Raw genomic sequence first — 17,062 nt, 5'->3', positions numbered from 1 at the left:
ATAATTACCATTACCATTGCACCTCAGAAATGGCGGGAATGATATCAATGAGATCTGCGTTACGGAATTCTATTTCAACATAGTAGATAAAAATAATTAATCATGAATCATCGTATGAATGAAGCCCTCTAATTCAATACTGCGCTATCAAAACAAAGCAATGTGTATACACCGCCCCTGCTGTTTCGCACACTACGCCACGTTTTACATTATGTGAGTGATATCAGAATTTTTATTATTAAGAAACCCTAAATGTTTCAAAAATATATTGCTTAGAGCTCTATGAATATTTACTTGCAATAAAACGTACATGTCACCGCTTACTTTCTTGATTTAGAACGATTTAAAACGACGGTGCTTATTGTGCACCTCAGAAACGGCGAAAATAACATCAATAAAATCTGCGTTACGTAAATCTATTTCTATATAGTGGATAAAAATAATTTATCATGAACCATCCTATAAATGAAGCGCTCTAATCCAATACTGCGCTATCAAAATAATCAAAATACAGCAACCTGTACATCGCCGTTGTTGCACACAATGAGGTTTGAATCGCACAGCCCCGCCACCACGTTTTACGTTATGTGAATGATATCACAATTTTTATTATTAAGAAACCCTAAATGTTTCACAAATATATTGTTCCGAACTCCACAAATATTTTATTGCAATAAAACGCACATGTCACCGCTTACTTTCTTGATTTAAAACGATTTAAAATGATGGTGCTTATTGTGCACCTCAGTAACGGCGGGAATAATATCAATAAAATCTTCGTTTCGTAAATCCATTTTTATATAGTGGATAAAAATAATTAATCATGCACCATCCTATAAATGAAGCGCTCTAATCCAATACTGCGCTATCAAAATAATCAAAATAAAGCAACCTGCACATCGCCGTTGTTGCATCGCACACAATGAGGTTTGAATCGCACAGCCCCGCCACCACGTTTTACGTTATGTGAATGATATCACAATTTTTATTATTAAGAAACCCTAAATGTTTCACAAATATATTGTTCCGAACTCTACGAATATTTTCTTGTAATCAAATGTACATGTCACCGCTTACTTTCATGATTTAAAACGATTTAAAATGATGGTGCTTATTGTGCACCTCAGTGACGGCGGGAATAATATCAATAAAATCTTCGTTTCGTAAATCCATTTTTATATAGTGGATAAAAATAATTAATCATGCACCATCCTATAAATGAAGCGCTCTAAACCAAAACTGCGCTATCAAAATAATCAAAACAAAGTAACCTGCACATTGCCGTTACTACACCCCACACCACTAGGTATAAATTGCACAGCCCCGTCGCCACGTTTTACATTATGTGAATAATAACAATTATGTATTAAGAAACCCTAAATGTTTCACAAATATATTGCTTCGAACTCTACGAATATTTTCTTTCAATAAAATGTACATGTCACCGCTTACTTTCTTGATTTAAAACGATTTAAAATGATGGTGCTTATTGTGCACCTCAGTAACGGCGGGAATAATATCAATAAAATCTGCGTTACGTAAATCCATTTTTATATAGTGGATAAAAATAATTAACCATGCACCATCCTATAAATGAAGCGCTCTAATCCAATATTGCGCTATCAAAATAATCAAAACAAAGCAACCTGCACACCGCCGTTACTACATCCCACACCACTAGGTATAAATTGCACAGCCCCGTCGCCACGTTTTACATTATGTGAATAATATCAATTATGTATTAAGAAACCCTAAATGTTTCACAAATATATTGCTTCGAACTCTACGAATATTTTCTTTCAATAAAACGTACATGTAACCGCTTACTTTCTTGATTTAAAATGATGGTGCTTATTGTGCACCTCAGTAACGGCGGGAATAATATCAATAAAATCTGCGTTACGTAAATCCATTTTTATATAGTGGATAAAAATAATTAATCATGCACCATCCTAAAATAAGTGAAGCGCTCTAATCCAAAACCGCGCTATCAAAATAATCAAAACAAAGCAACCTGCACACCGCCGTTGCTGCGTCGCATACAATGAAGATTGAATCGCACACCCCGCCATCGTGATCTCTTTGCGGCAGGAGAAGTTTGGTTGTGTTTGTTTTGACCAAGTCCGCATGCCAGCCGCACCGGACTTGCTTCAAAACAAACACAACTAAACTTCCCTCTCGCCCGCGACGCACGAAGACGAATGAACCCCTAGGAGCGAATGAACCCTGGTCCGACATTTTTGTTGCATTTGAGCACGATATCGGACCGATGTTGAGCCAAATGTCCACCCGTTGTCGGACCGATCTATCGGAGAATCGGACGCGAATTGGTCCGACATCGGCCCGACAATTCTTACTGGGTTCGATTACTAGAAAGATTTTCTCTTACACGCTAGTGATTCTCTGAGGAGAAAAGACAACCCTTCTCTTAAGCTTGAAGTAAGTGTAATCCAATTTAGCGAAAGGGTTAAAATATTAGGATGAATTCTTGATGCTAAGCTTAATTGAAACGCGTTCTAGTTATGTTAAACGAAAACTGGATATAGCCTATCAATATTCTGACTGGGAATCGGTTTGAAAAGTGGTGCGGGGATCATTGATCCTGGAATATAGATTTCATTTGCAATGGATGGATGGATGGAAGGATTTTGGTGCTTCATCTCGTGGTCGTTCTCAAAAGGACGGTTGAGTTTAGTTTAGCTGGGAATAAATCCACTCATGCCTTATTTCTCGTTTTTTTTTCATAAATTCGACCTACCGGGAATTAAAGCCCAGCAACAGGTTAACGGAACTTTGTCTTTCCCTCCTTTGCCACGACCAGACATTGTAACATTCAAATTCGATGGAATGAAATAAAACTGAACAAAACTGCTACCTATATGATGAAGAAACCCGTGTGATTGTCTTGAATATCTACAGAAAGGACTAACACCACAACCAGGCGGCGCGTCGCAAGTGATAAAATGAGGAAACTCGCAAATAGTATGTTCGATGTGAGCAACAAAAGCACTTCTACTCATAGCTCTGGAGGTTTCGCAAACCTTGAAGTGGGTTTTTGTGGGACGGAACATAACCGTATTTGCCTCGTAAAATCATTAGTGTAGATAATGAAAATGCAAAATTTTGAATTTTACCAGCTTAGAATGAAACCTACGATATTTAACATAGGTTAAACCGCTTGTTTCATGCAACGACACAGCTCGGCAATATCGTTTGATAGATAACTTAAAATAAAAGGTGCCAGAAATAAGAAAAGAATAAGAATCATTCTGTGTCATATGTGAATGATAACTCGCAATGAAAATTAAAAGATTACTATTATTACAACCATTATCACAACACCAATGGCACTTCTCAGCGCCCAGAAATCAATTATTAAAAGTTGTAAAACAGCGAGGGTTGAACTGAATACTGCTTTGGAAGAGAAAATTGTTTCATAGATATTTTTTTTCATCCTTATTAGCAACGTTTTGGCGAGTTCCAGAAAAATAATAACTACTTCAGGGGCCATCCACATTCCACGTGGACAGTTTTTCAACGATTTTAGCACTCCTCCCCAACCCCCCCCGTTGACAACTGCCCATATAATTTCTAAAAACCTTGTATGGACCGTGGACATTACACAGACCCCCCCCCCCCAAAGCTGTCCACGTGGTATGTGGATGGCCCTTCAGTTGAATAATCACTGGTCAACACAGGTCCAAAAGTTCAAACCGGAAAAAAATTTAAGAATTAAATTTTGGTGTCCCTAATCCAGGCGAGCAATTTCTATATGACACTCTCATGTAAGTTGACGCGTCTTGGTAATGACTAGGGTCACCAAAACTCATAGGAATGGTTGAATAGCTACAATCTTTCTTTTTTCTGATTTGAGCTTTTTTTTTTTTTTTTTCTTCACATAACATTTATTTGACACGGCACAAATACAATTTAATGTTTAACGGCGCCAATTATATCTGATGACTTAAAAACTAAAGCAAATTTTTTATCCTCGCTGCCGACTACGAGCTGAAATTAAGTCTAACTTAAAACTAGCATGGGATTTCCAATCAGTGTTTTGTTGTTCAATGGTCGTCTGATAATCGTCGAATGGCATGTATGGATTCGTTCTGCTGAGCCACGATGTCGTGAGTTGGGACAGAGGCTCGTAGTCCTTGGGTCCTGGTTCTGTTGTGCGGGGTCTGGTTGCTGGTTTTGTGCTTAAGGTTCAAACGTGTTCTTGTCGTTTTGTTGGGTGTAGACGGAGGGGAACGGGACTAGACTGGGGCGTGGATGGATTTCAGGAAAACGTATATAAGGGACATGTAGGATAGGTCACGGCTCGCCAAGACATCACGAACAGGAACAGCCGGCTGTCTACCCTCGGCCTGCAGGGAAGCTATTAATTTAGACCTGGCGTCACGGTGTACAGGGCATGACCAAACCACATGCTCTATGTCGTGATAACCTTCACCACAGGCACAGATACCACTTTCCCCGAGCCCAACACGACGGAGGAGCGCGTCAAATCTATAGTGATTGGACATAAGCCGGGACATCACGCAAATGAAATCCCGACCTACATCCAACCCCTTGAACCACGGGTTCGTCGATACTTTGGGGATTATGGAATGTAACCACCTTCCCAATTCCCCTCTGGTCCAAGCATTTTGCCAACTGATGATCGTATTCTGACGTACAAGTGCGAAAAATTCATTAAAGGCAATTGGTCTTTCATAAATATCACCGTTTGTTGCGCCCACCTTAGCCAAAGAGTCCGCTTTCTCATTACCCGGTATCGAGCAGTGAGAAGGGACCCACGCTAAGGTAATCTGAGTAGATTTTTCGGATAAAGCACTCAGATGTTCCCGTATTTTCCCCAGGAAATACGGAGAGTGCTTAACATCTTTCATCGATCGGAGAGCCTCAATGGAACTGAGACTGTCCGTAAAGATGAAATAATGGTCCGTGGGCATTTTTTCGATAATCCCTAGGGTGTACTGAATTGCAGCTAATTCTGCGGCGTAAACAGAAGCAGGATTATCGAGCTTATGGGAGACGGTTAAATTGTTATTGAAGATACCGAAGCCAGTGGACCCATCAAGAAGTGATCCGTCAGTGTAGTACATATTGTCGCAGTTGATGTTTCGATATTTATTGGAAAAAATTTTAGGGATCTGCTGCACGCGTAAATGATCCGGGATTCCACGAGTTTCTTCTATCATGGATGTATCGAAAAACACAGTAGAATCAGAAGTATTTGATAAGTCGACACGATTTGGAATATTCGAAGAAGGGTTAATATTTTGGGACATGTGATTGAAATACAATGTCATAAAACGGGTTTGAGAATTAAGTTCGATTAACCTTTCAAAATTTTCAATCACGGGACGGTTCAAGACCTCACATTTGATTAGAATACGAGAAGACAGGCTCCAGAAGCGGTTTTTCAATGGTAGTACTCCAGCTAAAACCTCCAAACTCATCGTATGGGTCGACTGCATGCAACCTAAGGCGATACGCAAACAACGATATTGTATTCGCTCCAGTTTGATCAAATGTGTGTTTGCTGCGGAGCGGAAGCAGAAACACCCGTATTCAATAACAGACAATATCGTTGTTTGGTAAAGCCTTATAAGGTCTCCTGGATGGGCTCCCCACCATTGTCCGGTTATTGTACGAAGAAAATTCACTCTTTGTTGACATTTTTTCATCAGATACCTCACGTGACAACCCCAGGTGCCTTTAGAGTCGAACCAGACACCAAGATATTTGTGTACCAAAACCTGAGAAATCGTTTTACCCATTAATTGTGTTTGAAGCTGAGCAGGTTCATGCTTCCTAGAAAAAACTACTATCTCAGTCTTCTCCGGAGAGAATTCGATACCTAGCTGTAAAGCCCAAGCAGACAAATTGTCCAAGGTATCTTGCAATGGTCCTTGCAAATCGGCAGCTTTGGCTCCTGTAACAGAGATTACACTGTCGTCTGCAAGTTGTCTTATCGTGCATGAATTTGCCAGACATTCGTCGATGTCATTTACATAAAAGTTGTAAAGAAGGGGGCTTAAACATGAGCCCTGGGGAAGACCCATGTAGCTAATGCGAAAAGTTGCCAAATCGCCATGCGTAAAATGCATGTGCTTTTCGGACAACAAGTTGTGCAAAAAATTGTTCAAAATTGGAGAAAATCCTTGTCGGTGAAGTTTACCCGAAAGAATGTCAATAGAAACGGAATCAAAAGCCCCCTTAATGTCCAAGAACGCAGACGCCATTTGTTCTTTACGAGCATACGCCAGCTGAATATCTGTTGAAAGCAACGCAAGACAATCATTCGTCCCTTTGGCACGGCGGAAGCCAAATTGAGTTTCTGATAGTAGACCATTTGATTCGACCCAGTGGTCTAAACGACGGAGTATCATTTTTTCCATCAATTTCCGGATACAGGATAGCATTGCAATCGGCCTATAAGAGTTGTGATTAGAAGCTGGTTTCCCTGGTTTTTGGATGGCGATCACCTTCACTTGCCTCCAATCCTGCGGTACAATGTTTTGCTCCAGGAACTTATTGAACAAGTTCAACAAGCGCCTCTTGGCATTGCCGGGTAGATTCTTCAACAAGTTGAATTTGATTCTATCTAATCCAGGCGCGTTATTGTTACAGGACAGGAGGGCAACTGAAAGTTCTGCCATCGTAAAAGGTGATTCTATCGCGTCGTGGCCCGGAGACGCATCGCGAACAATATTTTGCTCAGGAACAGAGTCCGGACATACTTTCCTGGCAAAATCAAATATCCACCTACTTGAAGACTCCTCGCTTTCGTTGACCGTTACGCGATTCCGCATTCTTCGGGCTGTGTTCCAAAGAGTGCTCATCGATGTCTCCCTCGACGTCTCGTTCACGAACCGACGCCAATATCCACGTTTCTTTGCTTTAGCCAAGCTTTTAAGCTTGGTATCAAGCTCCGAATACCGTAAATAGTCGCCAGGTATACCTCCCGTCTGGTAGGCCTTAAACGCGTCGGATCTTTGCGTGTAGACATCGGAGCACTCTTGGTCCCACCACGGAGTGGGAGGCCGTTCTTTGATCGTTACGCCGGGATATTTCTTCGTTTGGGCTTGCAACGCGGCGTCGAGAATCAAGCCCGCGAGGAGGTTGTATTCTTCAAGTGGTGAATGATGTTGAATCGACTCGACCGCTTTTGAAATCATTTCCTCGTATAACTTCCAATCGACATTTCGTGTGAGGTCATACGGAATGTCAATTGGTCGCATGCGAGTTGACCCGTTAGTAATTGAAATAAGAATAGGCAGATGGTCGCTACCGTGAGGATCGAGGATTACCTTCCATGTGCAATCCAACCGTAGCGACGTCGAACATAAGGATAGATCCAAAGCGCTTGGGCGCGCTGGAGGTTTCGGGATACGTGTCATTTCACCGTTGTTTAAAATAGTCATGTCGAAGTCATCGCAAAGGTTATAGATTAAAGAGGAGCGGTTATCATTGTATGGGGAACCCCAAGCCACGCCATGAGAGTTGAAGTCTCCCAAAATCAAACGTGGCGAGGGAAGAAGTTCTATTAAATCAAAGAGCAGCCGTTGCCCAACCTGTGCTCTGGGGGGAATATATATTGAGGCAATACAAAGCTCTTTACCTTGTATTGTCATTTGACATGCGACAACTTCGATGCCTGGAATCGAGGGGAGGTTAATACGATAGAAAGAATAGCACTTTTTAATCCCTAAAAGTACTCCTCCATATGGGGTGTCTCGATCAAGGCGAATAATATTAAAATCATGGAAGTTGAGATCAATATTTGAAGTAAGCCAAGTTTCACAAAGGGAAAATGCATCGCATTTGTTTCTATTTATCAAAACTTTAAACGAATCAATTTTTGGTAAAATACTTCTACAATTCCACTGTAAGACAGAGATAGAATCCTTCATATACGCAGTTGAATTAGGCATCGAAGGATACAATCGCTGCAAGGAGAGGCCATTGGGCAGTCAACTGCTTCAAAAATGATCTAACTGTTGGGAGGAATGCTGTAAGAAAAATTTTAATTGGATCGGGTACATTGAAAGTTTCAAAAATCCAGTCCACAATGTCAGAAAATTTCACTAATCCAGAGTTTGTTTCATCAACTGGGAGTGTAAAAGGAGCAACTGGGGTTTTAGATGTTCCTGGCAGTGCTGGGAACTCCTTCTGGGACTTTAAATTTGCCAGCCCAGGAGGAGTTTGCTTCGGTTTTTCCGCAGCACTGTTTGGTTTGTTTGTAACCTTCATTTCACTTTGAGAAATCTTAGGACCTTTTCTGGGAAGTTTAGGAGAGGAAACACTTTTCCTCTTTCTAGACTCCCCAGGATTGGCGTAAGATGCTCCCGCTGGTGAATCGTCAGAATCGGTTTCCTCAGAGGGCAACAGATCGAAGGGGTTCGAAGTAACGGGAGAAGTGGTAACGGTCTTCTTCAGCATGTCAGCGTAGGAACGCTTTGAACGCTCTTTGAGAGACCGTTTTATTTTATCCCTGCGCTGCATGTACACCGCACATGTCGAGAGCTCATGCAGATTTTCTCCGCAGTGAATACACTTTTCAGCGTTAACACTGCAAGAATCTTCCGCATGAGACTCCCCACACTTGCCACAACGTGCCTTATTGCAGCAGTAGGCGGCTGTATGGCCTAACTGCTTGCAATTCAGGCAGTTCATGACGCGGGGCACGTAGAGCCTCACAGGGAGACGAACCCGGTGGATCGAGACGTGGCTTGGTAGTGCAGACCCGGCGAACGTAACTCGAAACGAGTCTGACGGAGTGTATACTGTTTTGCCACCGATGATCGATGCTGACCGCAATTGCTTGCAGTCGAGCACCTTTACTTCGGGGCACGTTTTGTTCTTAAAGCACCCTTTGGCACTTTGCAGTATACACTCGACGGACAGACTCGAATCGGTTATGACACCGTCGATCTCCACGTCTCGTGCTGGTATGTAAACGCGATACTCGCGTGTGAAGAGCTCAGAGCAAGCTATATCGTTGGCCTCTTTCAGGTTACCGACCACGACACGGAGCTTGTTAGGCCGGACCTTGGAAATTTCGGTCAAGCCCTTGTACTCCTTCGTCAGGTCTTTAGAAATCTGCAAGAGGTTCAACTTTTTCGATTTCGGTCCTGCCTTTGGCCGAAAATAAACAGTATAGCTGCCCTGGGCTCCGTCTGGGTAAAGCCTGGGGCGAGGGGGGACTGAAGAATGAACAGGGGAGGGGGTAACAGAAGGGTCAGGGTCAGAGGGGTTCGGGGATGGTGGCGCGGGAGGCGAGGGATCTACATCCATCGCGCTATGTTTAGCGCACTAGCGCTGACAAGAACACGTACCTTTTTATTTCTCCCTTCCAGTAAGGTTGGTTGTCCGATCGTTCGAAGTAGCAGCCGTTACAGCCAGCAGCACCAATACAGCAGCACCAAACAGCCACCAGCAGCGAGCCAGGTGTGAGATCACTCCACACAGCGATACGACTCGCTGACACTGATGGCTTCTTCTTTTTCCTCGTTTGTGTCTCGTCCACTGCTGTAGCACAATCCAGCCAGCAGCCAAATCGGCTTACGCACCAGCTGGCAGTCACGATGCGAAACAGTTGCACAAAGGAACGACCTTGAACCCGGATTTATTTCACTCGACCAGGCAAACAATGCCAACACTTGTTCACACGTCTTTTGTTTTATACTCTATCGGACCGATCACCAAACACGTCCAGTACTGATGCGTGTTCGGCACAGAATGGATTTGAGCTTTTGAAATAAACTTTTTTTTCATTTTGTCGAGTGTAATTTTGAGGCGCTAATTTTTTGTGAGTCACAATAGCGATACCGTTTGTTTAATTTATCGTTATTGTTATTTGCAGATGACATGGATTGATTCTAGTTCACTCATTATTTCTTCACACACTGTTTGCCAGCAAACAACATTTATCGCCAGTTGAATTCAAAATTGGCAGCACACAAAAATGATACTTATGAGAAAAAAGTGTTTGAAAATTAGCGTCAATTTTTTTCAATTTTCACGAAAACTTTAAATGAAACTTCATTTGTCAATGAATGTTGTACCTAAAAGTAAAGTAAAGCCTTGGTGCTACATTCCGATTCGGAACTTGACCTTCTGTTTATTATACACAGACTTCGCAGCCAACCGTTAAGTGTACCAGGACAATTGCGGGGCTAGCGCTACGATCCTACTGACACTAACAGTCTCTCCCGAGTCAAGACTCGAACCTACGACGCACAGAGGAGTACCTAGAACAAAAAGCTGGCCAAAATAAGAAAAAAGTTTTTTGTCGCTTTTTGGTGCCGCTATATTTTTTCCTGCAGCTTAAATAAATGCTCCACAATATGCAATCACTCGATGAACGTTAAACGGTATCATCATATGCTGGGAGCGCTGTAAACATTGACAAATTTTCAAGCATTTTTTTTGGGAATCGAACCACTTATAGTAACAAGTTGTGCGAGGCATCAAAAAAATGACAATTGATCAATATTTTGCAGCAAATGAGTTCTTTATGTTCAATGCTAATAAACCGGTTGATAGAAATTTCAAAATTATTGTTACTCTTAAGAAGTTTTAGACATTAGTGATTTTAACGTATTTCCGAGCATTTTCAATATTAAAATAGTTATCAAATCTCGCGGAATCCGATCATATAATCATCGGAGGAATGGAAGTTCATAACATCACGAACACATCCTCGTTAATATCTCATCCGGTAACGTCCGGATTGGCATTTGCGACCCGTTTGAAAAATGTTGTTTTTGACTAAATTTTGACGCTAAGTGTTCACGCATACACGGGAAATTAAAAAAAAAAACATGATGGGTACCCTGATGGGTGCCTGCCTCACGCTTAAAACAGTGTTTCAGCTCAACAAAGATGAAATGAGATTAATTTAGTGAATGAATTTCAACTAATTTAAGTTAACTCAAAAATAACTTGATGCACAGAATCAATAATCCAGGTGAATAACACTCCGTTCAAAAGGCTTTTTCCAACCTACGTAGGTTCCACGAGGCATCATATAATTTGTGAGCATCAAAATGATAGGTCTAAATGAGGATATTTTACTACATCATTTTTCTGGTAAATTCTTAAATTTGTTTCGCTGCCCGTTTTGCGAGAACAAATCATTCGAGCGTATTACTTCATCTGCTCACTAACATTAATGAAGACACATAGGCTATGTAAATGTAAACATTAAGTTGTGTGTGTGATATTTAGAGTTACTTTTTGATATGATACTCGAACCAGCCACTTCCACTTCTCACTTAAATATTTCCCAAAATATTGCTAAATAGCAGCGAAAATAATTTTGGCCATGTTTTCACTCGAGTTACTCCTCTGTGCTACGACTGGCTTGTTAGGCCAGCATCGTACCTCGAGACCAGCTGGGGAGGAATTGAATGTTGTACCTATTTAAGCTATAACCGCACGTCTACTAATAACTCAGGATTTTTGTGCATTTTAAAATAGGTCTTTATGGGATGAAACCAGTGGTGGGCAACGCTAACCGAAAATTTAGCGACGCTAATCGCTAAGCCGCTAACCGGAAAATTTAGCTCGATAATCGCTAATCGCTAAACGCTAAAGCCACATAAGCGGAACTTTCGCTAATCGCTAATCGCTAACTTCCCAAGCAACCAAATTTGTTTCGATTTGAACTTTGTGCATAAAAGCAACAAATTATTATGCGAAACTAAGTTGCAGCTACGTCTCAGTTTCTTATACAATGACAAAAAAGCGCAGGAGGTGGAGCCAATTCATTTTTTTTGTTTCATCACAAGTTTCAAGAATGAAATAACAATGTATATGAACTTATGAGTGGAATTTGATAACAACATGGTTAATGCTGCATGGTCGAATTGCAGCAACGAAGGTGTATCGTAGCAGCAACTAAGGTGATATAGCAACTAAATGGCGTTGTAATAAGATTGTCAAATGGCAAATGGTCAGAATAAAAATATATTGTCTGTATATCTTTGATTATTTCCAGAAATTTGATGAGGATTCAACCCCAGTTATCAATGTTTATTCAATTTTCTCGTTTTTACTATCTATGTCATTTGCTGTAGAAACACTTGCAAGTTTATGGCTCAGTTTTCAATTTTGCTTCCCTTATATTGCTCATGCTCATTCTCAGTTTTAAATTTTGCTTCTTTAATTAATCAGCACCTCGGGGTGATAATGAAATTCAAAGCAATTTATTTAATTTCGTTTTAGAGACCCTCACTGTTTGCACAACTTCTAATCCCAGTATCCATAAGTTACAACGCAGTAAATAACCTATGTCAAAAACAAATATAAGGCAAACGATCGAACAAAAGTTGCTGTTACATTCAAATGCCGTTTACACGTTTCAACAACCAATCCAACCTCGCGAATTACGTTGTTGGTGTGAAGTTTTTTGAAGCAGCGATGCAACTTTAGTTGTTGCTTGTATCTTTACAATTTCATCGTAGTAATTAAAAATGTTTCTTAAAACCTCGGAATTTCATTAGTGCGACAAATAATCACTTTTTATTATGTTTCAATTGTTGCTTGGGTTATTAATATGTAAATAGCGATATCGCTACTTTTAATGCTCGTGTTTTGTGAAATTTGGACCACTTTGATCTTCTGTGGTAAAAAAACGAAAACAAAGTAAAGTATGTTCATCTTTCGAAGCAATTTACGTACGCCATCAGTTCTATTGTCGCTTCTCAACAAAATTGAGCGAATTAGCGATTAGCGTTTCGAAGGCCAAAATTTTGGCGACGCTAAGAGTTTCGCTAACCAGCTCAAAAACTAGCGAAATCGCTAAATCGCTAACTGAATATTAGCGTCGCTAATTAGCGATTGGCGAATTAGCGAAATGATGCCCACCACTGGATGAAACATATTAGTACTTAGGGGCCATCCACATACCACGTGGACAGATTTTCAACGATTGTTACACCCCCCCTCCTGTGGACAAATGCCAATATAAATTCTTTTTATTTGTAAGGACCGTGGACATTCCACAACCCCCTCCCCCAGGCTGTCCACGTGGTATGTGGATGGCCCCTTAGCATAGTTTGCAAAGAAAACAGAACGCAAAACTGCAAAATTGTGATTTGTGCCAGTCTTGAATTCAACATGCGACATTTTATTTATTCATTTATGTATTTTCTATGATTTATCCGACAATCAAGTAAGTCTACAAAATACTTGATTTGTTCAAATCATTCATAAACTTGCGGGATGGTTCGCCAAATTCAAATAAATCTTTCACGCTCGAGAAGGTCCTAATTGCAGCAGTAACAGGTTCGTTGAATCAAAACGATGTTCGATGGAATGCGGTGTATAGAAGGCCGTAAGGAACGTTGAGAAACACGGAAGTTTAGCTGGAACAGGAGAGTCGGTGAGTCTATATCGTCATTTAAAATATTCGCAACAAGAGCAGCTTGCAGGATTTTTCGACGAATTTCTAGCGTGTCAAGGCCAAGTAATAGACAGCGGTCAGGATACGTAGGAAAATTATCTGGAAAACGCCATTCTGGACCACGTAATGCAAGTCGGACAGATCTCTTCTGAACATGTTCGACACCAACTCAACTGAATAGGGTACCAAATAAAGCAGCAACTTTCAAGTAGTGGTCGTACTAGCAAACAATATTAGGCTTTAAGGCAGTGATGGTTTTTGAAGTCACGGCTAATGTTTGCAATACATTTCAGCTGCCGATGCAGTATCCGCATACGGATTCAAAATACGGTGGAATGTAATGAAATTCTTTAATGATGCAATGCTAAGACTAACAGTTAACTGACTTACATATGTATCTGCTAGTTCGTACAATCGACGACTGAGTCGTTTGCAAGATATGTTGGATGGTTCCTTCGATTGGTACCATAGGAACTGGATCCTACTGTTTTTATAGTCAATTTTCTTGAAATCGCTTATCCTCATTTTATCTTGTCCACGTTGATGATGACAAAAGGTAACACCACTTTTTGTTCATAGGTAGCAAACCAGCCCAAATACTACAAGGTATACAGCCCTAGGGGTTGTATGAAATGGTGACGTAGGACTAAATATTTAATATATGCTAAACTAAATATTATTATATGCTGCGCTTAACTGTTCATAGGTAACACTACTGTTTATTTTTGATAGTCGTTATATTAAAACTAACGATGCATGAATACATGAAAATTTTACACTAGTAGTAGTTGCGAAAATTCTCATAACTCTTATCTTCAAGCATCTATAGTTCTGAAAAGAACCGATTCCATAATATTCAGTTAAAAATTCGTGCTACAGAACGCTGATAATCGCACCATGAATATTTTGAGTTGACTCGTATGCAGCTCTCGTTTCTCAATGTCGCGTACCTTTAACAGCTGCACTGCTCTCGCTTATGTGTAACAAACTAAACTGAAGCTGAATTTTCTACACGCAGTCTTTTGTATCGAGTTCAGAGCAGATTTTTGCAATTAAGGCGTGGCTACGTAGCTTCGAGAAAGAGGAACAAACCAAAACACCTTCGATACTACTGAGTGATTTTCATAAGCATCAAAAGAAAGGTTTCGCTTTCCCGATGCGCAAATCACTCTGGTTCTTAGATTAACTAATTTTCGTTTCTAACATTTGACTGATAACGGTGTTCGAGTGAACACAAACAAACAATTAAACCGGAAAATCACTCAATTTAGCAGTGCGAATTCTTGAAATGAGGGTTATATCGTGTTGTGATAAACTATTCATAGGTAACACTACCGTTTATATTTGGTGCGTCCTGGTCGTTATTGTAAAAATGATTATTTAGAAATAGATAAAAATTTCACACTAGGAGTAGTTGTGAAAATTCTCATAACTCTTATCTTCATCATCTTATAGTTCTGAAAAGAACCGATTTCATAATCTTCAGCTCGAAATGTATGCTACAGAATGCTGATGATCACACCACCACCGGTAGCATCGATTATTTTGTTGGCCGCGTATAAAATTTGCTCTCCGCTGTGCTCTCCAGCAGCTGTGCAAGCAAAATATCCTGCAGCGTACGATGGTTATTGTTGCTGCCGTGTGCAGAATACAGGTAACATGCTCCGCGGTGCCTGGAAGTTGACTCGTATGCAGCTCTCGTTTCTTAATGTCGCAAAGCTTTAACAGCTGCACCGCACTCGCTATTGTGGAACAAACTAAACTGAAGCTGAATTTTCCACACGCAGTCTTTTGTATCGAGTTCAGCGTAGATTTTTACCATTAAGGCGTGGCCACGTAGCTTATAGAAAGAAAGAGAAACAAACCAATACATCTTCAATACTACTGAGTGATTTTCATAAGCATCAAAAGAAAGTTTTTGCTTTCCCGCTGCGAAAATCACTCTGGTTCTTAGATTAACTAATTTTCGTTTCTTATGTTTGACTGATAACGGTGTTCGAGTGAACACAAACAAACAATTGAACCGGAAAATCACTCAATTTAGCAGTGAAAATTCTTGAAATGAGGGTTATGTTTTGTTGTGATAAACTATTCATAGGCAACACTACCCTTTTATCTTTGGTGCGCCCTGGTCGTTATTGTAAAACTGATTATTGAGAAATAGATGGACATTTCACACTAGGAGTAGTTGTGAAAATTCTCGTAACTCTTATCTTCAAGCATTTATAGTTCTAAAAAGAACCGATTCGATAACCTTCAGCTCGCAATGTATGCTACAGAATGCTGACAATTACACCACCACCGGTAGCAACGATAAAATATAATATTTGCCCTCCGCTGTGCCCTCCAGCAGCTGTGCCAGCAAAATATCCTGCAGCGTACAATGGTTATTATTGCTGCCGTGTGCAGAATACAGGTAACATGCTCCGCGGTGCCTGGAAGTTGACTCGTATGCAGCTCTCGTTTCTCAATGTCGCAAAGCTTTAACGGCTCTACCGCACTCGCTATTGTGGAACAAACTAAACTGAAGCTGAATTTTCCACACGCAGTCTTTTGTATCGAGTTCAGCGTAGATTTTTACCATTAAGGCGTGGCCACGAAGCTTAGACAAAGACAAACGAACCAAAACACTTTGTTGAGTCAAAATATGTAGGCAGTGGAATTTATTTCGTCCATGTTATTGTTATCTGTGCTTGGGAAGCAAGCCAAGAACAAGGGAAAGGTATGGGAAAGCTTGACCTTGGAACTTTTCACCTTTTTCCACCATTAAGCAGTAAAGCAACAATGTTGAACATAATATCAAAAAATTGTTACACATTTTATCTATCCACCGAAATATAAATGGCTAAGATGCATTAAGTCGTTCGCTTGCTATAACCGTTTGAAATCTGACGCAACATTTGCCAGTTTCATTTTCATTTTCACAATGAGTAATCTAGTATAGAAAACAAAGACGTAGTCCTACGTCAAAACGAAGGCAATGCCTCTTGACGCGATACCAAATGTATCTATTACTCGACAGTTAACCCGAAACTGCTGATTCACCCATCAACATTATGAGCTGGCGTTGCAGTATGATATTTTTATCTTGTTTATTTGTTTGCCGTGTGAATCCCCATTCGACGAAACTAGGCACGGGATTGTACGGGTTGTAAATTTTATCCCGTACACTGATTATAGTTTATACAATTCTAAGAATACTGAAAGTAAAAGTAAGGTATTATCTGTTTCATGACATGCATATAATTTAAAGTTAGTGGTTTTCCGAAGGTAATTATTTTTTGTTCTGTACCACTGTAACCACGACAGGCTGCTTTTGTTGTGATTCATCAGCACAAATTATTTGCACACGCACACATACGATAGCTGCTGCAATTAGAGCCATAAAATAATGCGAAGAATGCCGAAACGCAGCTTATCATTTCCGTCCCAAACATCATCGCCTGAGTTTGTTGTTTGCTTCGACTTTCAAAATTGATGACTATGAATTGCACTTTATCATCGTCGTTTGTCAAATCAAAAATAAATTGATGGCATCAAAAGGCAACGAATTGAATGGAATCGTTTAACATTTTGTGATAAAATTGAAAAAAAAAAGACGATTATTCAAGCAGGCAAAATATTGGTTCACACCACGGTTGC

This window comes from Wyeomyia smithii, chromosome 3 (genome assembly GCF_029784165.1).
Source record: "Wyeomyia smithii strain HCP4-BCI-WySm-NY-G18 chromosome 3, ASM2978416v1, whole genome shotgun sequence".
NCBI classification, from domain to species: Eukaryota; Metazoa; Arthropoda; class Insecta; order Diptera; family Culicidae; genus Wyeomyia; species Wyeomyia smithii.
The sequence above is the reverse complement of the archived record's forward strand: the minus strand, read 5'-3'. Positions refer to the sequence as shown.